The 24,284-nt window shown below is 37.1% G+C and overlaps 1 protein-coding gene across 1 annotated transcript in view; it reads left to right on the forward strand.

Moving 5' to 3' along the window:
• The window catches only part of VAV3 (vav guanine nucleotide exchange factor 3), a 161,777-nt gene that overhangs the window by 3,982 nt on the left and 133,511 nt on the right, over positions 1–24,284 (forward strand). The window lies entirely within an intron of this gene.

Raw genomic sequence — 24,284 nt, forward strand, 5'->3', positions numbered from 1 at the left:
AGAACAGAAGCTGATTCAGTCAGTTATGCTTTTCAGAAAGTAAGCCTCACATATATAAGTAAAAAAAACAACCAAACAACTCCCCCCTGCCCGAACCTCACGTATTTAAAGGACAAGTGGTGATGCTTTGCCAGTGAATCTTCTGCCTCCAGGCTGCCAGCTGAATGCTGCCTGGCTCCTCTCTGAGAAGTTGGTGTGTCTCAGTGCTAGGTCCCCTGTGAAAAATTACACATGGGCTTTGCATGAGATTTGAAACTTTTGGGTTCAGGGACACTCATGTCGAGGTTTTTTTCCACTGTGACTGAACAGAACAGGAGAGTTTGGGGTCTATTAACAGCTCTTGTGTGAAGGCCTAAAAACACTTCACTGTTTGAACTCCCATGAGCTTGCAACATTAGTTGTTACTTTCAAGCAGTGCATGTGCCATCAGAAAAGGAGGTTTGGAAGATGGATCAAATAATGTCTTTTGGCCTTTAACTATAGGGGAGTCTGCCTGAATCAGACTTGAGAGTTGGTGTTGTGAAAATGGTCTTACTGCAGGCACTATTGCAGGCAGTGGTCTTACTGAAGAAGCACTAAACCTTGCAGCTACTAGGAAAGGAGCTGGAAGAGGGAACGTGCTAAATGAATTGTGGGGATATGACTGCTGTGCTAGTGCGTTGCAGGGTTTCCCCTGATGTGTAGCACTGGTGCTTAGTGACAGTGAGATGGAGGACGGGGCGCTGCTCAGTATCTGACTTCCATGGGAGCTGTTCGGTGTAGCCGCTGTTCAGACGCCGCCTCTTGGCTAACATAGGCTGGTGAAAGTAATAAAATAGAAGTGATCCATAACAGAAAGTACTAATCCTAATGTTTAATCATAATAATACAAGAACTTGAATAATTTATTATCAGAAATATAAAGCCTAAACCAATGGATTACAGTGGATTTGCAGAAGATGTCATCTGTTTAATGCTTATCTTTTAGTCCTTTGCAAACTGGTTTTGAAATGGTTTTTGCAAGGCATTTAGTTAACTTGTGAGAGATTGCTAGACAGGAAAACTGCTGTGGGTGTGCCGAGAGACATACCTCTGCTCTTCCTCTGATCCTGCCCTTTGCTTGGAGCTTCTCCATCCTCCCTAGATGATAACAGTGATCTGCCCCTAAGACTGCACATCCCACCTCTGCCAGCTCCCCGCAGGTGGTATGCTTCCCCATGTTTCCCCAATGGGTGTCTCCCTGCAGCTGTGCTGCTTGATTTTTCTCCTTCCAAATTTTAGCCTGGGAGAGCACGCCAAATGTAAGGGTATCAAAGTTCATGTGCCACTTGGCTCTGCAAATGAAGAAAAGGGAATCATCTCATGACTCTGCATGTTATTTAAAAGAGAAAGAGTGGAATGTGAATGGATATGCTGACCTCTGTGCATGAGGTTGAGATTTATGTCTGTCATCTTAACAAGGACAAGATAAACTAAATGATAAAATAAAAGGGATTCGGGGTGGTGCTTGTGACCCTTCCTGGAAGTCATGGAATATCGATAATATATTTTCCTTGGGCAGAGATATCTTTGAGTGAACTAGTGTGCAAAATAACTCTTATTCTGTGTTTGCTTGTTATGTTAGGTACAAGGTTGAATTAAGGAAGTACCACAGAGATACATTTAGATAGATAGAGTTTGTCTGAAACTGCAAAAGCTTTTGGGCTTGATCAAGAGTTTGGGAACTAGTTCAGTTTTTTATAAGTGTGTAGAAAGAAGAGAGGTGTTAAAAAACAAAACAAAACAGATTTTTTTAATTATATAAAACTGACCTTGCGTATTCAATGTAAATATTTTAAAAATATTTTTTGAACTTCCCAGATTTTTTCAGTCTTTTTGCTTTTCAATCTTTCGGTCCACTAAATGTGTCTGCCACATTGAACTTTATTATTTCCATGATTAATCCAAATGAAAACTGTACTGGCTGTGAGAAATATCCATAAGCTGCATTATCCATAACATATGTATTTATCCATATGTGTAGTAGATATACATATGCATGAACTTATACATGTTTGACTTGGTAAAATATTTTGAACAAATATTTGTTCAAAGGAAAACCTTAATATGACCTCTATGCTTTGTGATAAGGAAAGCAACTGACAAAGAAGTAGTGACCCAGTTTTTCTAGGTAATTAGAAAATGGAGAAGATGGAGAAAATGTGAAAGTTGATTTTTTTTTTTTTTTTTTTTCCCATTGATTCTTTTTGGTTGAGGGGAAGGGAAGACTGAAGTTGTATTGTAAGCCTTATTTTACATGCTGTATTTATCATGCAGTTATTAAATGCAGCATATGCCAAGAACTGTCTCAAATGTCCCCTCCTGCACAAAATTTTAGTGTGCTGGAAGCTGTTTGATGCATTAACAGGAAAAATATCCCTAGTGGTTTCTCACAGAGGTGATAGTGTGTGCCAGCAGTGGATAATTTAAATTATGTCTGTGTATGGCATGCTACTGTGTCGTGTGGGAGAAGCCAAGTTATTTTCTGAGCCTGGTCTGACAAAGGTGGGAGACCTGTGATAGTGGCAAGTTAAAGGACTGCTTATGAAAAGAAATGCATAAATCAAAAGGGCTCAGGGGGAGAGAGAAGGATATACAAAAAGAATATGTAAGAGGTAGGAGAAAACAATCAGCTATTATTTTTTTTTTTTTTTTTTTCCTGCACTTTCCAGTTTACTCAACATCATCTGGAGCTACCTCTTCTTTCCTTACTTCATGTTGACAAGCCAAGTTTAAGACTTCAAGCATTGTGAAATAGCAGCTGCTTGCTAAGACTTTGCAATATGTAAAATGCAGTCTGAGCTGACATCTTTATAGTGAGGTTTTGAATTTTTATATTTAGAAGAAAGATATTCCTTCAAAGCTCAGTGAATGCTATTGGCTCCAGTGCAATTAAGTGAGAATGTATCTTTTAGAAAAATATCAGTCAATGACCCTCTTTCATTCCATATTAAATGACAACAGTGAATGTCTTGGTAACGTGGAATACTGAAGGACTGTTAATAAGGTATTTATTTTATTTTTTTTAATATTCAAAATATGAAACCTTAGTCACAAATTGTGTAATGTAGTGGTATCTTAGCAATTTGTATAAAACCACTTGTACTATTTAAAACACTCTTGCAGACCTACAGGTATGAACTAATGTAACTGGGAAAATTAGATTAATATGTCTTGTATTACAATCCAAAATATTTTGGGACTGTAAATTGCCTTTACTTTCAATTATAATTTTATTTTACAAATGGTTAGTAGAGATTATCTGTCATTACCTATTTTTCACTAGTTTTATTCCTCTAAAATAAATTTAAATTTATTTTAAATGATACAGAGAATATGGTATGGTATGCCTTGCAGAAACAAACAAAATGTATATTTGATGTTGTTGCTGTAAGCAAATTTTTCTGGAAAACAAACAAACAAACCAAAACATGAAGCATTTTTAAAAGCATTTCTTTTTTAACTGGTAAAGCTTACCAGGACAAGATGATTTGTATTTCCAGAATCCTTAGATTTGTCCTTTAAGCCCTGATACAATCAAATTTACCTATTTTTTTCAAATTATATAAGGGTATGTGCTATATAATCTATACTCAGGATACTTTGTTCCATTGATGGTTCCTATATTCACATTGTTTCCACATGGAAAGAAGCCTTATAGTCAAGGAAAGCAGAATGATTAGAGCTTAGCCCTTGAAAGTTTCGACTGGCAAAGCAGCCTCATTTCACTCTTGTGCAGCAGATTTCATGATTAGAAAATGCATTGGTTTTGCTGCCCATGCTCTAAATTAATAGTGTAATAACGACACCACCATCATGGCCTGTGTAATTCCTTGTGTTTTGCTTGCATGTTGGCAGTCACGATTTAAATTATATTTACATGCTTCAGTGATTGACTTCAAATTCTCCCCAACTACTACCCTAGGTAACAGTGATGCCTTGTATCTGCTGATGTAAGGCCATGATAGCCATGTTATTTTTCCCCTTGAATTCCCTAGGATCAATGAGTAAATATGTCTGATTACAATGCAGAGGTGACTAAAGGAGGACCACACCTCCACTGTACTAATGTACCTGTCAGATTTCAGGTGTCTCTGGATGAAGGTATGATGATTATATAGTCCTACCATGGGCACTGTAACTCAGGGTAAACACTCATTAATCCTACTTATCTCTGTAGGATTTAGATCAAGCTTTGAATTTCTTTTTCCTGGAGACTAGGTAGAAAGTAGGAAACACCAGAGAGAATGTTCAAACTATTGCTTGTAGCTCCTTTTACTCTCAAAATAGAAATACTGAGGCTCCCTGAAGTGCTGTTGCAGGGCTGCTGCCTTTGGCCTCGTGGTCAGTTGATGTTTGCTTGGTTGAAAAGAGATTTCTGCCAAGCTTTAAAAACCTAATTTGTATTTTGGTGGATGTTTTGAAAATCTTCATGCTACTTTGCAGCTCACATTTTGCATTTCAGAGCAGTACTAGTTTTGCTAAATTTCACCAAGTTGCATGAGGAAACATTTGAGTTTCACTTTCTTTTAGTGATTTACACTCTCTATGTGTGCACAAAGCGACACAGGATTTCAGGTTGTATCAAATACTTCTCTGAAATGGCAATTGCTTATTTTAAAATATTGTTGAATATTTCTGCTGAGCTTTGATTTCCCACATTCCTTTTCTCTCATTAGGGATGTGTGTTCTCTTAGGGGTGTCTGTTTCAAGGGAATTCCTAGAGCATTTTTGAAAATGGAGAATATGTTAAAACCTTAAGTGGTCTTTAGCAGGTGTTTAATTATACTGAGGTTTTATGGGAGTCTGAAATGGGGTTCACTTGAGCCATTTTGTTCTGAGTTCTGCCTGCCCCTGTTATGTCTTGATCTTCATTTTATCTATCACAAAGAGGACAGGGTGAATTTAACCACTGCTGTGCCTTGATGTGAGTCACTACAAGGAGTCATGAGAAAGTTATTCAGGGTCTGTGTTCATTCAGTTTGCAGTTGTGGCTGGAAGCACTGAATATGGTGATGCATCTTCTCTGTGGATTGTGCTGAGGCCACCGGTTTCACTGTAAAGCATGCTGAACAGATGGCAATCTTTGCAAAAGCTGAGGTTTAACTCCACATTTGTTGTTCTCAGTGATGCTTTTAAGTGATATTGTTGGTTAGAAGGACTGTACCTTAGAAAACGCTTGTAGCTACTGTCTCTGTGCTGTGCAGGGTTTATGAAGTGTTACAGAAATGACTCCAGTAATCCTATTGGAATGCCTCTCTAGTTCTATCAGAGTCCTGTAGATTTCCCTTCCTGTGGAAGACCCTGGTAAATTGATTAGCTGAGATGAAAGCCTTTGCTGACTGGGACCTGTGTGATTTACATGCGAATGCAGACATGGTGATGGGAGACGGTGTGGATGTAGGAATGGCTGAGCCATGCCAGGAACAGGGGGCTGCTCTTCATGAGAAACTCCTGAGCAGCAGATTGGAAGCATATTTCAAATTTGTGTGTTTTACCAGCTATAATTGTTCAGATTCACGGACCTCTGGGGAATCTGCTGAATTTAAACTATCTGTATTCTCTTCTCTGAGAATTTAGGTTTTTGTAGCTTGTAAGCCCCATAGCTCATCACATTATTTCAAGAGCACAAAGCTCTAGCAATAAGAAATGTAATGTGAATTATTCTCTAGTCTTAAAAATATTTATTATGAAAGAATAAAAAAAAAAAATCTCTTCCAGTTGTGTATGGGATTCCCAGTTACAATGACAGGTATTCCTAGAGTACTACTCACTTTTTTTTTTTTTTTTTTTTTTAAGTTGTTGGCCATGGCCAATGGGAGAAACATAAGAAAAAAACCTGCTAATTAGAAGACTCCTAGAACAAGAGAGAGTGTATTTTGTAACTTTGTCTCTTAGCACACCTTCCTTGGAATAGGCCTGAAGAGTAGATCCTTCTTCTGTCAGTGGTGTAACAGTGGCTGTGAATTCATATGGCCTCTGATGAGCAGTGAAGAAAGGCTGAGATGTTCCCTGTTGGGGCAGAACTAGTGTTTTGTTGGGGTTTCTCTGCATAGGTCTTCTGATGGTGGTTGTCATATTAATTAAGAACTTGGTCTTTCTGCCTCAGTTCTCATTGCCATATCTATGCTATGGGGAGGGCAGGTGTGGGGAATGTCTCTCTAAGTCTGAAAAATGGTTTTCAAAATTTGTGGCTCAACTTTCTGGACCACAAATATATTTTGCTAAACTGTTCAGGTTTGGAAATAAGACTCCTAAGTGATGCATCTCTTTCATTTCAGTGAGGAGCAGTGATTTCATCTGATGTTGTTAGTTAAATTTGTGGTGGAGGAGATCTACAAGAAAATTAATCCTCAAAAGGTTTTGCAGGAATGCTGTTCTTGGAAGACATTCTGTAAACTGTTTGGAAAATAATTGCAGTAGTATTTAGCTTTACCTGTTTTGTGCTGAATATCATTAGAGTTTGACCTCAAAATCCAGTATTTCAATAAAATCACATTAAGGTTTAAGGAACTTTAAATGCCTTTCATCTTGATTTGGAAGAGTAGCAAATTTAGAAATGTTAGGATTTCTGTAGGATATTTCATTTTCATGTCAGCTCTGCTTGTGAAAACCTCTTATCAATTTTCCCTGTTCCTCACGTTTTTCTACCCTGACTCAGGTGGCTTGGTCTCATCTATCAGTAAACCAGACTGCTCTGTGATTAGTAAGAGGTATTATTCTGATGTGTCTGGGCTTTTTTTTTCTTTTTTTTTTTTTTTTTTATTTTTAAATTTAATATATATTTTTTCTTTCTTTCCTTTGTGTCTCTGCTTCTCCCTCATTTTGACTCACCTCAGTTCTGTAGCTTGTTATGTGCTCGTGCTCTCTCCTCTCAATCTGGACTATATTACTTTCACCTTCTCCATTTGCCTTCACTCTCCTCCTGGTATTCTCCCTCCAGAGCATCTGTTTCCGTCTTTCCTGATGCTCTTTCTCCCTTTCAGCTGTTTTCCCTGCCGCGTTGTCTTCACTGTTCCTGTTGGCCTCATCCCTCTGCAGATCCTCTGAAATCTGTTTCCTACATGGATGAGAATGCATCTCCTCCGGAAGCTGCTTCCCGTGTAGGTGAGAGTGCCAGGCAGGAAGGCTCCAGTGGTAGTTATGCTTTTAGGACCAGCAAACACAGGGGTTTCGGGGGACCAGACAGCACTTGAACAGCAGTCACCTGTTGGGCTGTTTTATGCTGCTTTTCTGTGACTACTTTTCATAAATGGTGATTGCTTTGCTTTTACCCATTGTTTTAAGAATTTCTGCCTCCTTCCTGTTGTAGTCAGGGATTTCCAATATATGTGTCTCACCAAAATTGTTTTGCTGCTTGCTACAGGTGATGTGATAGACAAGACTAGTGGGGAGTGATGAGGATGAAAGCTAGTGCTGGCAGTCTGCAGAGTGAGTAAACCAGTGATGCTAGGAACTTCTTTTCAAAAGCAGCATTGCTTGATTCCTGCCCTTCCCACTAACCTCTAGAGGTTTGTGCCACTGTGGCAATGCTTGAGCAACATTTTTATGGGGTTGTGTCCTGAGGGAGCAGATGGGGATGGGAATGATAATTATTTTTAACCACTTTTCAGATTGATTGTATATGTTGCTTGCAAGGCAGAAGTAGCCAGCCCTGCTAGCCAGCATGCTCATCCTGCGACTCCCTCACTTTGGGAATCAATTGCCATGGTTTCTTTCTCTCTTTTTCCAGTGAGCTCCACTTACTCTTCAGGGGCTGCTAGACATGATAATTTTATTTCTGCTTCCCATGCTGAAGGTGAGAGGACTATTTATACTCAAGATGAAACAACCACTATGACTAAATATCTGTATTGTGAGAGAAAGCATTTGCAACATGATGGTGCCCCTGAGGGATTACCTTGATAGCTAATGGCAACTATAGATCAGGTTGGATGGAAATTTAAGAATATCACAGGTTACTTGGAAACTCTTTTTTTTTTTTGTATTATTGAGAATACAATTTGTTTCTTCAGGTTTCTGGAGTTTTGCTTGCTTGCTTTCTGTGAATAGACACAGTCTTTATAGGCCTGGTATAATTAATAGGCATTGCAGGCAGAGAAGAACAACGATGCCCACCGAAGTCTGTAGATGTGGTATAATTGAAAGCTCAGTAAGGTCAAGGCATAAATGGTCAGTAACTGTCCTGTAAACAAACACTTCTTGTCTTGACTTCTTCACATCATTTCATGCCTTGTGAGCATGAAGCAGTTCAATATTACCATTTGAGAGTTGGTGTTTTGTTTTTTGGTTTTTTTTTTTTTTTAAAGGTTCTTATGGGACTAAATTAAAATTTCGTTATGTAGTTCCTGGTTTAATGGAGAACATCTATTTGAAGAATAATTATTTGTGGCATTCATCCTACTATGGTGGCTGATTTTATGATTTTTGTATCATTTGAAGTACTAGAGCAGCTTTAAACTATTTGTTTCATGATACTGATGAGAACTTAATCCAGGTCAGTGATTTTTTTCACTTCATTATTGGATACTAGATAACTTTAGAATCATTTTCCTCACATGCTCTTCAGAACTGAAAATGCTGCTGGGAAGAAGGGGGCTTTTGCTTAGTTTTCTGGTTGCACTGATGCTTTCTATCATTAAAGTTTTCAATTGTAAGGTCTGGCCCACTCTTTTATGCTTTCTTCAACTTTATTTACTCTTTGTAGTTATAAGAGTGATTTTCAACTAGGGAAATTCCTTTAAAAAGGTATTGTGCTCTTTGATTTAGTCATATTCCTTTCCAACCGTTGTCATGTCGCTGTGTTCACTTACGAATGTGCTTAGTCTTCTAAGTCTGCATCTGTGCAGGACGTAGTAACTATGTAGTTTTCATTTTCTTATGGGCATGCTCTCTCTCCTGTATCACCTGCATCTCTGGCTTGTTTCACTGAATTTCTGATGCTTTCTTCTGTGGAGTTTTCTCATTTTTTGGTATGATTCCCTTTTCTTGTAAATAAACATGTCAGATGTGGGCTATGACAGTGTGAAGGTATTTCTGCATTTTGGAAAGTAATGCTGTACCCTACTATGTGCCTGAAATTATTGACTGAAAGTTTGTTAATGTCCCAAGGGGAAAGTAAGTTAGAGATCTTGAGTGACTACAGATTCATTGGAAGGATGTGTGATGACCAAATACTTTAAAAGTTTTTAGGTCAGCGTTAGAAAAATTATTTCAGTTATGCCTACTCCCTTAGCATTAATGATAACACACTGTTGAATTGGCTTAAGATGATTATAACCTTCTTCAGAGCTAGAAGTCTTCCAGGAATTAGAAGGAACAAATAAATGAATGGCAGATGTTTTCTTCCTGCCCCACCAACCCCCCCCAACTGGCTTTGAAATGGGTATGTGGTTTGGTGTTTTTTTTTTTTTTTTTTTTTTTTTTTTTTTTTTTGAATCACCAAACTTCAAGTTTTCAAAACAGTAGCAGCTGACAAAAAGGCAAAATCATTTTCATGTTGTTGTGGTGTTGTGTTAGGAGATCCTTGGACATCCTATGCATGTTCTTCTCTGCTGCATTCAAGAAATTACCACATTTAGCAGGAAGACTGGGCTTGCTTTGACAGAAGTGGAGACAGGAGTCAGAAATACTGTCCAGTGGCAAGGCATACTGGCATTAAAAATGGAATTTCATTTGAACCAGAGGATCTAAGACTCATTTTCTACTCTGTCTCTGTGATGACATTACAGGGTTGACCTCAAATGTATTATTTTCAGTCTACTTTTCAGTAGCAATCACACTAATTTATCTTTCTCAAAAATGTGCTTTGAAATACCTCAAAGGTTTTAAAAGCTTAAAATCTGTTGAGATTGAAACTGTATCATGCTGGTTAGATCTAGTGATTTACAAAAATGAAGTAAAATAATCTATTGTTACATGTATTATTTATTGTTTATATTGACTGATAAATATTATCCCTGATATCCAATCGATGGTTTTGCTTGTTTTTTACTTAAAAAATATATTCCATGTAGAGAAGTTGCGTCTGGACATACTAAAAAATAATATAGAAGGTGGACAGTTTATTAGTTCCCCTGCTGTCCTTAGAGTAATCTTCTCTGTGAATTTCAGAGAACAGACTTCTCTGAACTTTAGTTTGCATTGCTTTTTCCTGGCAGTGTAGGCATTTAACAGACTTTAGCAGATGTGTGGTTAACTTGTGTCTCCAGGAGACTTTTGAAGCAGGTGGGAAGGCTTGAGCAGAGCAGCTGTGGGACAATTTGCTAAGAATACATATGGAGATGCTCACCTCCAGGTGGGGTGGCCTCTGGCTGGTAGCAGATCTCGACTGAGGTTTTGGTAGACCTGTGAGTCACGTTCAGAGGATCTGTCAGTTTGACCAGTTGTGTGTGGCACAGCCCTTCTCAGCCAGGGAACAATGAGTCACAAACTTGTGAGTTTCCAGTCCCTGGTATAGAAAATAAAATACCCACGTAGCCACTCTTGTGGTTTTAATTAGAAATAAATGAGCAGTGCAAAAGTTAAAAAATTATGCTGTATACCTCAGATCCCTACTGTATACTGATTTCTGGTCTTTTTTTTTTTTTTTTTTTTTTTAAAAACACACATTGAGAAGTAGCAAATTATTGTCACAAATGGAGAAATGCTAGTTTCTGGAAAAAGCAAACAGGATCTTAATACAAATATTTCCTGAATGTTACAGCCACAAAACTAACTCGCATGGGTTTATTCTAATTGTTTTGCCTATTCCCTGCACTTGTTTCACATAAACTCACTTATTCTGATCCATTCAAAAAGGTTTTGCTGAATAATTTTTCTGTCTAGTTGTTCACACTATATTATCTTTGTTTAACAAATCAAACAAGTTTGTCTTTTGCTAGGACTCTGTGCTGCTATTCAGCTTATCTGACTTAAAGGCAAGAATCGGCCTTGCAGTATTATTATGTCCACTTGTCTGAAAATCACTCTTAGCTTGTGCTGAAAATAGTCTCAATAGAAAGGCAGAGGAAGTTCTGTCATTGTTATAAATTCCCAGTTACAAATTGCATATATATTGATTTTGTTATTCCTTCTAATCTTCACCTGTTTTATTGTCCCACCAAGCTATTATGCCTTTCAGAAGATAGTAACTGGTCCAGGATCATATTGTATTTTATTTAGATTTCATTGTGTTTAGCTGAATAGTCTGTAGAACAGATTAATACTAGGCAAAATCAGATGTAAAACTAGGCTTCCTAGACAAAATCTAAGCTTACTAGACACTCTTACAGCTTAGCTCCAATGTTTGCATTCAATATGTTATTTAAAAAACAACCAAGGAATCATTTGTGTTGAAGTGATGTTCTGTTAGGCAATTTAGTAAGCTGATGCCTGTTGAGAGATCTGAAAGTATGTTATAGCATCTGTTTGTATTGCTTTTGTATGTGTTCTTTTGCATAATAGGTTTAAAAAATATCTTCCTACAGCTTACAAGCAGGCACTTGCTTTCACTGTCTCTACATTATGTTGCTATGTTTTCCTTTATGTATGCATCAGTGCTAAAACTAGCAATAGGTTACTGCTCATGCAGAAATTTTTTTAGCCATGACAAGAATGACTGTTGATTTTTATGCAGATTTGTGCGAACAGCCAGTATCTTGTACAATTCTGGCATGCCTTTTTAAACTTATTTTTATTGATGATCTTAAATTTAAGATGATAAGGATGTATTTATAAAACCAAGTTAAATTCTGCGTCCTGCTAGCATACACTGTTGGTAAAATACAACATATTTAATCAATTTTGTTCTATGTTTATGAGCACCTTATGTTTTTAATAGGATTAATTTTATGAATAAAATAGGAAGGATGAAGACCTCTTCACTAAGTTCAGAAGACCAACAGAGCACTGCTTGAGGACTTCCTACATTAGTGCGTCTCAGGTCCCATCTGTGGTAGAACATTTCCAGCACTGATGTGTGTATTACTTGTAAATTTAAGAGAGATTAAAACATGAGCATGAAAGTAACGTTAACCATTTACACAGTTCTTTCTGGAACAGGGAATACCTTCTACAGGTGTTTTTAACAGTGGTTCAAGAAATTTGCTTTTCATGAGGTCACCAATATACAAGCAGTGTTGTTCTGAAGTCATTCAGCTGGAAGTCCATAATTTAAAGACTGGAATGAGTTCTTTAAACTAATTTAAATTTATTCTTAACACAGTTCATCATCTATAGACACTTGGAATAATGTGGCAGAACTCAAAGCACATTGTACTTTAATAACTGGAATTATTATTTTGGTAGAATTTCCTGTAGTTCTGTTCCCAAGGTGATTGCATAGCAAGAGAATGAAAATATCTGGTGGCAAGATAGTTGTACATAACAAGGTATTGGTGGTAGAGTCCCCTGGGTGGTTATTTAAAGTGGAGCTTGCTTGTGCGTAACATCTCGTTCTGGCCCCTGCTCTGAATAGCTGCTCCTGGTTTCATCAGAATCCCTCAGTTTTGTAATCTGTATTGCAGGAACTTCCAATATACAATACTGCAAAAAGGTTTTTGCTAGTATGCTGGTTGCCTTTTGCACTGCTGAAAGAATTAATTATTATGGGATCTGAGGCAGCACGTTGGAGGCTGTGTAGAGAGGTGTTAAGCTTGCTCTGCATTTAGGACTCTGTTCTGCTCTCTTGTTGAAAAGGCAGCTTTCATGTGCAGTGTTGTATGGTCTCCCATGGACTTTACCTGCTGAAGACTGAGGACCAGATCTTTCAACAATTTTGTTGTGTTTTTTACTGAACCTGCCTTCATGTTGGTTATAATGAGCTATTTGAAACAGCCGTCTGTATTTTGGTAACGTAAGAATAATTTTCTTAATTCCATTGGAGAAAAATGTGATCTTAGTATTTTAAGACTCAGCATGTAGTATGGTTCAATAATGCAGACTTCTCACTGGCGCCCATGTTACTCTGTTTAAAACCCTGATAGTACTGTAGCAAATTGCTCAGCAGACTGTGAGTCCAGATAATACGAAATTATACTCTGCTGCAGAGCTTTCGTAGTGTTTGGTTTATTCACCATTTGATTGTTTTAGGATATCTAATAAATACTGACCTGTGCTCTAGGATTTTATTTTTTCCACCCTTTTCATAAATACCTTTTCTTCTCATGAGACCACTCTCATGGTTATGTTTTACTTTGTGAGATGCCAAACTGACATTTTCAAAATAAAGTTTTGGACCGTTCATTGGTGTACTTCAAATGTTACTGTGAGGCAAGACATCAGTATGATTCAGCTGTGACATCAAATGAGCCACATACAGAGGTGACACTTGAATTTCCATGAGCATTCACTCATTTGCCTCTGCTGAGATGATCACAGCTGTTAATTCATACTAGTGGAAGTAGGTGTTTATGTGATTTTTGACACATCTCCCACACAAATTTAGGCTGCCTTCAGTGATGCATTTAATTTTGGCAGACAGCTGGGGTAAGCGAATTCAACCTTGTAGGTAACAAGGACCTATGATGATGTACAGCTGAAACATATTGTCAGGTTCATCTATCATTGTTTGTCAGCTTCCTTAATAAAGGGAACCTACTACAGCTTCCTAAGGAGTCACCTGGTTTTAAGTTGATGTTGTAAATTAATGTTGCTGATGGTAGAATTTGTTCTAAAACTTATAAATTCTTGCATTGTATCAATATTTCACTTTGAATTTCTTAATTAGGAAGGCTACACGTCACTGAAGAAGTGGAGTGCAGTTTGCCTAACACTGGCTGGATTTCAGAATTACTGTGGAAAACAGTTGTAGGTACAAAGACATTGGTCTCTAAATTATTAGAGTTGTATTTTAACTGACTTTTCCCTTAGAGAGTTTTTGGAAGATGAGAGCTATTAGTGTTTTTATGTCTTGTTAATCACAGGAATTGCAGTCATGAATCAAACCACTGTTTTAGTTACTTCAATATCTCATAATCATCTGGACCAGATTCTTCAGAACATTAATCTGTTCTGGTAGACATCTGTGGAGGATGTAGCAACAAAGGGTTTTTGCAAAATGCATTTGCCAAGGCTTGTTTTGTGCCCAAAACATTTATTATGCTATTATACATTATATAGCTCATTATGGCATTGTAGCCTACTGCATAAGCCACAGTGCTCCTGTATTATTTAGTTGTGGTCACCTGTTTTAAAAAGGATGTAATAAAATGAGAAAGGTGCAGAGAAGGGCAGTAGAGGTTTTCAAAGGTATGAAACAATAAGGAACAGCTCAATAGAAAAAGGATTCTTCAGCTTTGAAAAGAGGCAGCATAGTGGGAGGATATGAGAGGCCTGAGGAAAAAGAAAATTACTTGCTGTCCTTTCCAGTGTGGAAATGGAAGGGCATCCAATGGAAGTGGTAAGTAGCATATTCAAAGCAAGCAAGAGGGGATAATTTTTTGCAGACTGACTTAGAAAGTGTGTTCTGTGGTTTTTCTTTTTTTTTTTTAGCCCCTGAAACTTCAAATTGTGTGTGGTGTATGTAGTAGCTTTTAAGTATTTCCAAAAAGCTGTGTCATTAACACTGGAAGAGTTTCTAACTCTCATTTGAGGTAATGCAGTACTACAAATGATTGGACCAAATAAAAATCAGTCTTAGAAATCATCCAAATACATCATTCCTCTGAAAGACTTGCTCTAGTGTATAAGATAAAGCATGAGAGTTTTAGAATATTGTAATTATTTATGAGGTAAATGGTATTAAACTTCTTTCCTCACTGTAGTTTGAAATAAATATATGTATCTTACTTGAAATATCTATGTTTCTGTACTTAGTACAGATTCTGCAGGTTCTGGTACCCACTGCTCTACTTAAAATTGTGTGAGATTCTAGGACCAGTAAAGCAAATCTGAATTTGCTTTTAATAGATTACTCATTGTTACTGGGAAACGCTCAAATGCAATATATATGGTAATAAAGATTGCAGAAGCATCGAACTTTCTTAGCTTGATAAGTAAGATGAAGCTTCATGCAAGTGTATGTTAAGGTTGAGCAGTTAAGAGTTTGACTTTCTTCCTCGACTCTGAGCTGTACAACAGTCAGTGCGTGAAAGATGACATTTGTTGCCAAGTAAATGTGTTGAAGCTCCAGAAAATATCACAGACTGAAAAACAAACAAACAAAAAGTAGTTAGTACACTCTAACCACCAAGTTTTCACTTCTAATCCTTCAAATTTATTGTTGAAGTTTGTTGTTCATTCACTGCTATTCCTACCGGTTTGTGGTTTGGCCTTCTGGACCCAGCTGTCCTACTTACTTGACTTGCAATCCTTGAGAAGTGTTCTCTGAATATATCAGAAGCTCAGTCCTTGCCACGGAGGGCATGGTCTAATAAACTGCAAACCTGAAGTGACACACCAGCAAAAGTCTAACAATGGATTTTTAAAACAGGTAACTAGATGATAACCATATTTGTATTTAGCAGTTTGTAGAGAGCTGTACTTAGATCCTTAAGGTCTTGTTAGGAATTTATTCTATGATTGTAAGAGCTTGGAAAAGAGTACTTATATGCGATTCAAGAAAACATTTAAAACATTTCAATTATTTAATGAATCATGTATGTTAACACTAATGAATGTTAATAAGAATATTGTTCCTTCCTTTTGGAAATCATAGACCTAACACATGGTCTATGCCATTAGCTGGTAAAGAAATAGAAGGGCCTAAGAGTTATTTAGGTTAGGTTCACATTTAATAGACACTGACTAAGCCTATGAAGATTTATTTTTCCCATTTTGTGTTGAATTTTCATGCGGGGTTCAGTGTTGACAGCTTTTGAGACTTTTAAAAGTTTCTCTTGCACAGGCTTTCCATTTGTTTTGCTGTACAAATGCTATCAGACAGACTGTTTGCCTTAAAGATTCCCCCCCTTCAATAAGTTTCAATACATTAGGTAGGTGCAGGTTTTGAGGTTTCTGTGTCTATAAACTGTTTCATACCACTGCTAATATTACATCAACTAAGCTGACATGTGAGTAATTAGAAACCCTGTGTTAGAACCAATGACAATTCATCCAAGTAAAAAATCAGTGTCCTTTATAGTTCTGTCTCTTACAGAAGCAGTTTTCTATGTCACAATTGTAAATACAATTTGCAGCACAATGACTACTGTCTTACTTTAAATGTCAGTTTCATAAATAGTTCTACCTGAAGCATTTCAACACAGAATTTTCTTGTGTTTGGCTTTTATTTCTTGTTTTTCCACTATTTAATCATTAGTGAGTCAAGTCCCTTTTTAGGGACGAGATGAGAACTTGCCACTTTTGTGGCTTGTAGGAGTACTTGACTTAGTAACATAAGTAATTTAAATGCTTCTTTGCCCTCACCTGCTTAACCAACGCTGTAGTGCTAGCATAGCCAAGTAGAGAGTCAGGAATGCATGACAAATCCTGAGCCTTTTTTTTTCCTGCCCCCTGTTCACTCCATGTCAGTACTAATAAAAGCTGAGCTTCCTTTGTGCTTTCTCAGCTTTTTTTCAAGTTTCAATTTCCATTTTCTTTCTTTGAAGCAAAGAGAAGAGCAAACGTACATAAACAAAACTTCATACTCAAGCCAAAATGCAATAGACACAATTGAATGCTAGTCAGTTAGGAATTTTAAGAGCTTTTCTATGAATATTTAATAACTACATTAACTGAGCAAATAAAGAACATGCTATTAATATTGATACTGTGTTAGCAGTGGTTCAAAGGAATTTAATATGTTTTACAGTTCATAGCATCCTGTGCTTTGTGTAGGCCTTCAAAGAATGCCCACATCTAGTAAGCTAATAACACTACAGATCTCCCTAGCTATTCCTTAATTTTATGAATTAAGGAAAGTCTGTTGTTTTTCTTTGCATAGAACATTTCATAGCAAGATTTTTCACAGCTATGTAATGGTACTAGTCTTGCATATTTTGTTACTCAAAAATGGTTCTGAAGTGACTATAAAGAGCTAAAGTATAGACTGTATGCTGCTGAGATGCTGATAATGAACCAGCCTCTTCCAGAACTCACTGTGCTGTCTCTGCCATCTTATTAGCATATCTGCTTTGTAATCTTTTGGAGAGCAAAGTTGAGGAGGTATTTAATATTTAGCTTGTTTGCTCCTGCTTAGAGCTTGAAAAATATTGATCATACAAATGACGGAGATGGTTTGCACAACAAGAGGCCAAGTGGAGAAAATAAACCTGTTATATTCTTCCTATGTGTGTTGGTTTCTTCTTTAAATGTAATTTGCAAGTTAACATGTTTCATCTAAGAGTGAGAAAAAGAGTAATGCTTGTGCTGTTGTGACACATCTCCTTATAGCTTTCATTTGCTTACTGAAAACAGGAGCACTCAATCTCTTGCATTGACTTTGTCTTTAAATTCCTTGTGGCCCATTTGCCTTGTCTACCCTTGGTAAGACTCTGGATTTAAGGATCTTTACAAGTAGCATGCATAAGAACAATAGAAACGTTAAAACTTCCATTCTCGACTCTGATGTTGCTCTTTTCCCTCTTGCTGGCGTAGGAAAAGACATTAATAGATGTTGAATTAAGACTTCTGTCAGTGGGTCCATATTTTGTTCACTTAGAAAACTTTACAGCTATTTTTTACTGCATGTAGTGATAATTACTCCTGTTGGCAGAGCAGAACTAATTTAATCTGCTTTGGCTGCGGAAATGTGTGAAGGAGCCAGGAATGATTTCTGTGTTGAATTGTTAACCCTGAGTGTATAATTCTGACAGTACCACAGCGGGCCCCTGCTTTGTCCAAGTATCTAGTTATCTGCTGTTAATGAACATACAGATTTACCAAAAAAAAAAAAAAAAAAAAAAGTGTCAACTAATAGAGGTATAACATGTTCCTATTTGGTAACTCTGCTTTTAGGATAGGTCTGTCAAAGATGGCATATGTCAGGGAAAAGTCCAGCCTGGTTTATGGAAAGGAGCCCTTGATGAATGAGCAGCTGTATTTGTTAAGTACCTAATTTTCTTCCTGAAAGAATTTAAAGGGAAGCTAGACATTTCCTGTTCACACACTTTATGTAGGAGCTGATGATATCCTTGAGTCTGTATCTCTAGTTACTGTTGCTTTTTAATGTATATAATTTCAGTGTACAATTATTTGATCTTGCTGCTGGGTAGTTTTGCTATGGTCGCAGTGTCTTCACTGTGTGGCTGGAAGAGGTGATGGTGCTGTTTGGTTGCAGTAGGGATGGAGTTCCTGGATCTGTCTCTTGGATACGAACAGTGTTAGTATGGAATTTATGTTACTCCTATCAACACAGTTGTTACAACAAATACTGAAATAAGTGAGAAGACAAACATCTGCAACCCTCAGGGCATTCTTTGAAGGAAACGTTGAGGATACAAGTTCTGCTTCAGTGCTTTCTTTCACTGAAATTACTTGCACATATCAATCTTGGAGACATAACATAGAAGAGCAATTCTTCCAGTGAAAATTGCCATAATGGATTTAACATTTGTCCTCATGCTCTAGAGGTGTAACTGCATTACTTTCCTTTTTGCATATATTCTCAGGAACAGAGGTAAAAACAAAAAGAGATTTTCCCATCTAATCTGTTCTCATCAGCATCCCAGAAATGGACAGGAAATGTCAGGAGCTCATGTTTTGCAGTAAGCACTGAGGTGTAGAAGAGCATCTTAAGTGTTACAGCAATGATTTGTTCCTCTTCTATTCTTCTGCCTTCTATTCTTGTGTTATTCTGCTTTTCTAAGACCATAAATGGTAACAGAAAGTTCTCCCATCTTCACAAGCCTGTATGTGCCTTCTTGCATGTAACATCAGTATTTCACAAATTAAAAAAAGAAAGTGTGAGATGTGTGAATTGAAGCCAAATTTGCTCATCTGACTACTTCCCTTGTATATACTTGTTTTGAATGTCTGTCCTTTCCTCAACTATTTTTGTCATAAAATGTTTGCTTTTAAATAAAACCCCGCTATTTTTTTGTGTATGCCTATAAGGCTGTTTAAAGACTAGACAACAGTGAACAGCTGCAGCTATGTAGTTTATAAAGTGGCACCATGTAGTGGAGGAATTAGGAGGGGAAGATTTCCGGACTTTCCCTGGCTGACATGCTTTATTTCTTGCACAGGAGGCAAAGTGAATTTAGCGGACCATTGACTAAGCAGAGTAGTTATTTTTCTGTGTTCTCAGTCTTTCGTCATAGTTTCTACGTAATGGTGGCTATGAGTGACTGGCCTCAGTTCTCATGCAGTTATTGGGAACGTCTTGAAGTCTGCTTGGGGCTATGAATACAACATGCAAAAAAACCTGGGAATTGTGGTGAGGAAGGGATGGGTAGACAGTGTCAGCAGAAGTGAATCACACTGGAGAACCAAACACCTTCCGTGACATGAAGTGACAGTGATTCATTTTGGTTTTGCTACCCCTTTATAGCCTAGTGTCTATTTAGGCTGTCTCAGATGCTCAGGCTTCAGTATGTTCTCTAGTTTGTCCTAAATGGAGTATGAATGTCTGTTGGTCCAGATACGAAGATAAGGAAAACTGCCACCAGCTACACGAGCTTTCTTCCTTGCTTGTGACTATACCATAATAAGAAAAAAGAGGTGGTAGCTGAAATAAATACAGGTAGCTGTTTTTCCACCACTGGTAATTAAAAAAAAAATTGCTTAAAGTGGATTAGAGCACTCTCTTAATGAATTAAACTCTCTTAAATACTTATAGTTTTTCAGCTTTTCAGTTTTCACTTGCCTGACGGGTGTTGCTATGCTAGAATTTCATATAAGTGTCTCACGTAGGAATTTGATCTTCAGAGCTCTTTCTGTTGGTCTCTGAACACCCTTAGGAGTGTTTTTAGTACAAAAGATATATCTAGATACTGAATATTATGGTCTGTACCAAACAGACCTTTATTCAGTTGAAGTACTTCAGTGCTAAAATATTTTTTCTGAAATGTAGCCCTAAGATTATATGAATAGAGGCTATATGAAATTGATTCTTTTTTTTCTTTTTGCATTTAATCTTTCACTTCATTAGTGGCCTAGTTAGAGAAATCCCTCTTCCCTGTGGGCAGCTACAGTCCTGCTTGTGCTTTTTGTCTAATTAGTCATTTCTATTCAGTACCCTTTGTAAAATACATCTATACATTTCTGTCAGCACACATAACCATGTACTGTGTTGAAAAGAGACTCAAGTAGATGTTTCTTTTTGTGTGAAGTGCAAATGTTATGGTAGAGAACAGCATGCTTTTTCTGTGCAACTTAGTATAGTTTGGTTTGCCCACTCTCTTCTGCTTTAAGTCCAGACAAATACAGTCTCAATTATATAAACCATACCAGCTTTTTTAGGTAATAGACTTTTTTTGTCTCAAACTTGCTTTTCGTTTTTATAAGTGTTGTATAAATGCCTCTTACAAAATGAAATTGAGTGCAGAATGGACTAGAGGCCACTAAAACTATAATCCATTCCATAAAAACACAGTGGTTTATGACAAGAGGTGTACAATTTCAGCAGTTCTGATAATGACATTATCGGTTTGTATCACTATAGCTACTTATGCTGTGAAACGTGAGTGTGCTTTAGAAATGTCTTGATAATTTACAGATGTTAATATTGAAAGTTGTTCTCAGTGCCCTGAACCCCAATGGGTTGAGATTTTGTTGATGTGTCTCTGGGTGCTGGGTGTGCTCTCCTCTCATGGTATGCCTGGCGATGAGCCAGATACGAGCTGTGTTTTTCACTAGTGTAAACTCTTTTGGATTCACGGCTTATACTGCCCTACTGCAATATTTTTACTGATTCATGTATTAAGAATTTTTAACTGTTTTCTCCTAATATAGCCAAGTAATTAAAAATAAAAAAGAACCAGTTCTTGTGCTGAAAGACAACATTTCCTGTGGAAGAGACTTTCTGAGATTGGAGCAAGTGAGACATTGCAAGCTTTCCTTGCATCTCTAAGAGAACTGGGTACTCAGCTGCTCTTTATGCCTTTAATGATCTCCCTTGTGGTGTGCCGAAGTATAATGTTTTCTTTGAAAAGAAACACAATGAAGTAGTAGGCTTCCAAATATCCTGAGGACTGTACTTAACTAATGAGAGACTGCAGACTGATGGTGCCTTTTTTTTATTGCCAGCAAGGAGGTTGTCTTTTATAGAACATCCCAGATTTTAGGTGTATGTTTTGTTTTGTTTGTTTGTTTGTTTGTTTTTTTAATTTGGAGGTTTCTTTTACTAATTTGTACTTCTCCATACAACAACCACAGCAATAAAAACCTTTGTTTTCACTGAGGAAAATTGTTTTTTTAGATGATCGCAATATAAAGTTTTGGAAATATTTCTGAAAATTTTCTGGGCAATGTAATCAAACAACTTCTCCAAAACATGAGTAGCATATAGCAAGTTTTTAAAAAATATTTTCTTTCTCATCTATTTTATTGCAAAATGAGTCCATACAAATATGAACACATTTTTGGTTTTAGTAGTCTCACAGTTTTAACCTTGTAGTTATTGTGGTTAGCTTATTAATTCAGTAATAAGCCTTTCATTTTACAAGTTAAAATTGATGTATACTGAATCACTAGATCCCTCACTAAGCCATCTTTGAACCAGCAGAGGGTTAGGCTGTTTTGTCAGGAGGCCTGTTCTGGTGAAGGCACCATTTGGCACATGCTCATTGATGATGTGGTCCCATCTCAGTGCAAGTAAATTTGACAAATGCTGAGTCTGTGGTATCTAGAGCCTACAAGAAATGTAATATAACTGCTGTGTTGCCATGTGGCAATTGAATATTAGATTATAATTATGTCTAGTCTGTTTAATATGTGATACATGTTAAGTGCAATTTACCACTCAATGAATTAGTGAGTATTTAAAAAACAGACTGGGGAGAGTGGGGGATTTGGTCTCTCTTATAAATTCAATTCTTTGGAATGTTCTTACTTACTTACTTCAACATTTTCTTTAAAACAGGTGGGTTAAGGGAAACTTCATTTTTTTGTAATATGCTCCCCCATCCATTTGCATATAATTCATAGTAATGATAATTTAAACACAAAAGGCTGAGGTCATGAAGTTCCCTCCAAATTTGAGATATCTTTTATTGTAGGAGATATCTGTTAAGAATAATTGGAGAAACTTCACAGAATGGGAAGGATGTTTTGTTTGCGCATAACTGCTGATACATTAAATGATTCTTATAGCTATATTAAGAAGCTGAATGCAACTCCCTAAAATGCTCTCTAGCATATCTTGGCCTGATTTTTGGCCTATGACAGCTCCTGTCTCTCCCTTAACTTCTTGTTCTCTTTAGAGGTGTGAGCACACAACTTAATGCAGCTGTAATCTTTCTTTGCACTGGCAGACTTCAGCACTACCTAATCTAAACTCAAAACTTATCTTTTAAAAAGGCAGCTGAGTTTTCCAGCAAAGAAAAATGTTGTCAGTCAGCATTTAAATGTTAAAAAGTAAATTCCCTATTCAAGTTGAATCTTCTGCATTTGACAAACCTAATGGCCCTTGATGGCTTTTAATAAAAACAAATAAAAACCTGAGGAAAAAAATAATCAGAACACAATAGTAACTTTGTGTGTGCCATATTTTTTCTTAAAGCTGTGGACTCCCAAATGAGCTCATGTTCTAGTTCGTTCTACCAGCATCATGGTGGAAGAAGCACATAAGTTTTTAATCTCTTAGCCCTCTAACCTTGTAATTTTGAATTGAAAGTTATAATCTTTGCAAAACCAGAGAAGCTGGTGGTAATGACTAAGCAAGCTAGCCTCATTTTAAAAATTTCACTAGGTGTAAGAGCAGTCTGGCATAAATGCAGTGTTGTCCTCAAGCAGGCCAGTACATAGCCTGCACCCACTGCCCCATGTGAGCTGGAAGCAGGTGCTGATGGCTCTGTTTGGAGTGGACGGAAGAGTGGAGGCTACAGCTCCACTGAGTACCTCTGTGGCCCCTTACACTTGATGTGGCAGTTGACAGTCACAGATGCCTTTCTGGAACCTTTGACTGGTGCAGGACTGCTTTTGTAATGCTTCACATTGAGTTTGTCAGTTGTTGTCTTGATGTCCAGAACCATCTACTAGAGTTGTTTACTTCTGAAGCTTCTCTTGTTGAATCAGTGCTTTCATATGTGTAACCTTGCTGTAAATCTGATCAGGTGCTCTGCTTTTTCTGTGTCTGGCTGGTTAGCTCTATGTAATGTATGATGTAGGGCTCCCTGTTGAATTGGTATTTTGCTGTCTCATGCTGAAGGTAAAGCAGTGATGTACTTTGAGTGACAGTTTAAGGTATTTGTTACTTTGCACTCAGGAAAGGTATGGCTGTGACAGTCTGTATTAATATCAGAAACACTGCTTTAATAAACAACATTAAGTTGTAATATATAGCCGTTCTTTAATCTGTCCTAATGTAAATAATCCTCATTGCTATGAATCCACTGTAACATGGAGAACTCTAGGAGCTCAGTTTGATACTGAGTTGCTGTATCAGTACTTTTAAAAGGCATATTGTAAGCCACAGTGCTGTGTCATTTGAAATACTGTTGCTTATAGGTATCATATTTGCTTTTGAACTATACTGCATAATGGATCATCTTTATGGAGCTAATGTCCTCATCAGGTAGTAGTGATTACTAGTGATTACTAGATTACTACCTTATGGTGGTAATCATTATCAAGAATGACTATTGCACTTTTTAGGTATCCCTCTGTAGTTACTGCAATGCTATTGATAGTTATGTTTTGCACTGGTAAGGTCTTTCAAAAAAATGGCCTACAGGAAAATGCATTAAAAGCCTTGTAAGGAGAGCACTGTGGCAGAAGCTTTATGTTTTTCCAGACTCAGATGATCATCAATACATGTAGATAACTTCAAGGGAAATAGCCTTTAATCCAGTACAGAAATCATGGTGGTTTGAGTATCTTAAACATCTACTACCTAAATTGTGTCTTCTCAGTTGAAAATTTCATCCACTCCTGTGTTCCAGATGGAGGATATGTATTCATAACGTCTTCAGGGTGTTAAGACGGTACACATGTGTTCATTAAACATTCAAAGTAGACTTTTAACAGCTGAAGACACTTGATGTATACTTTCTCATATTCATACAACTTTATTAATGTAACTTTATTTGCTTTATTCTATGCTGCCTGTAGATAACAGAAAAGCAAGTCTGTATTTAGATTAATTTGTATCTAGTAGCATATTGTCATTCTGCTTTGTTTATGTAGAAAGAGAGAAAATAGATTCTGTTCACAAAGTGTCTACTTAGAATTTGGCTAGTGCTTTT

The sequence above is a fragment of the Streptopelia decaocto genome (genome assembly GCF_964273445.1).
Source record: "Streptopelia decaocto genome assembly, chromosome: 5".
NCBI lineage: Eukaryota > Metazoa > Chordata > Aves > Columbiformes > Columbidae > Streptopelia > Streptopelia decaocto.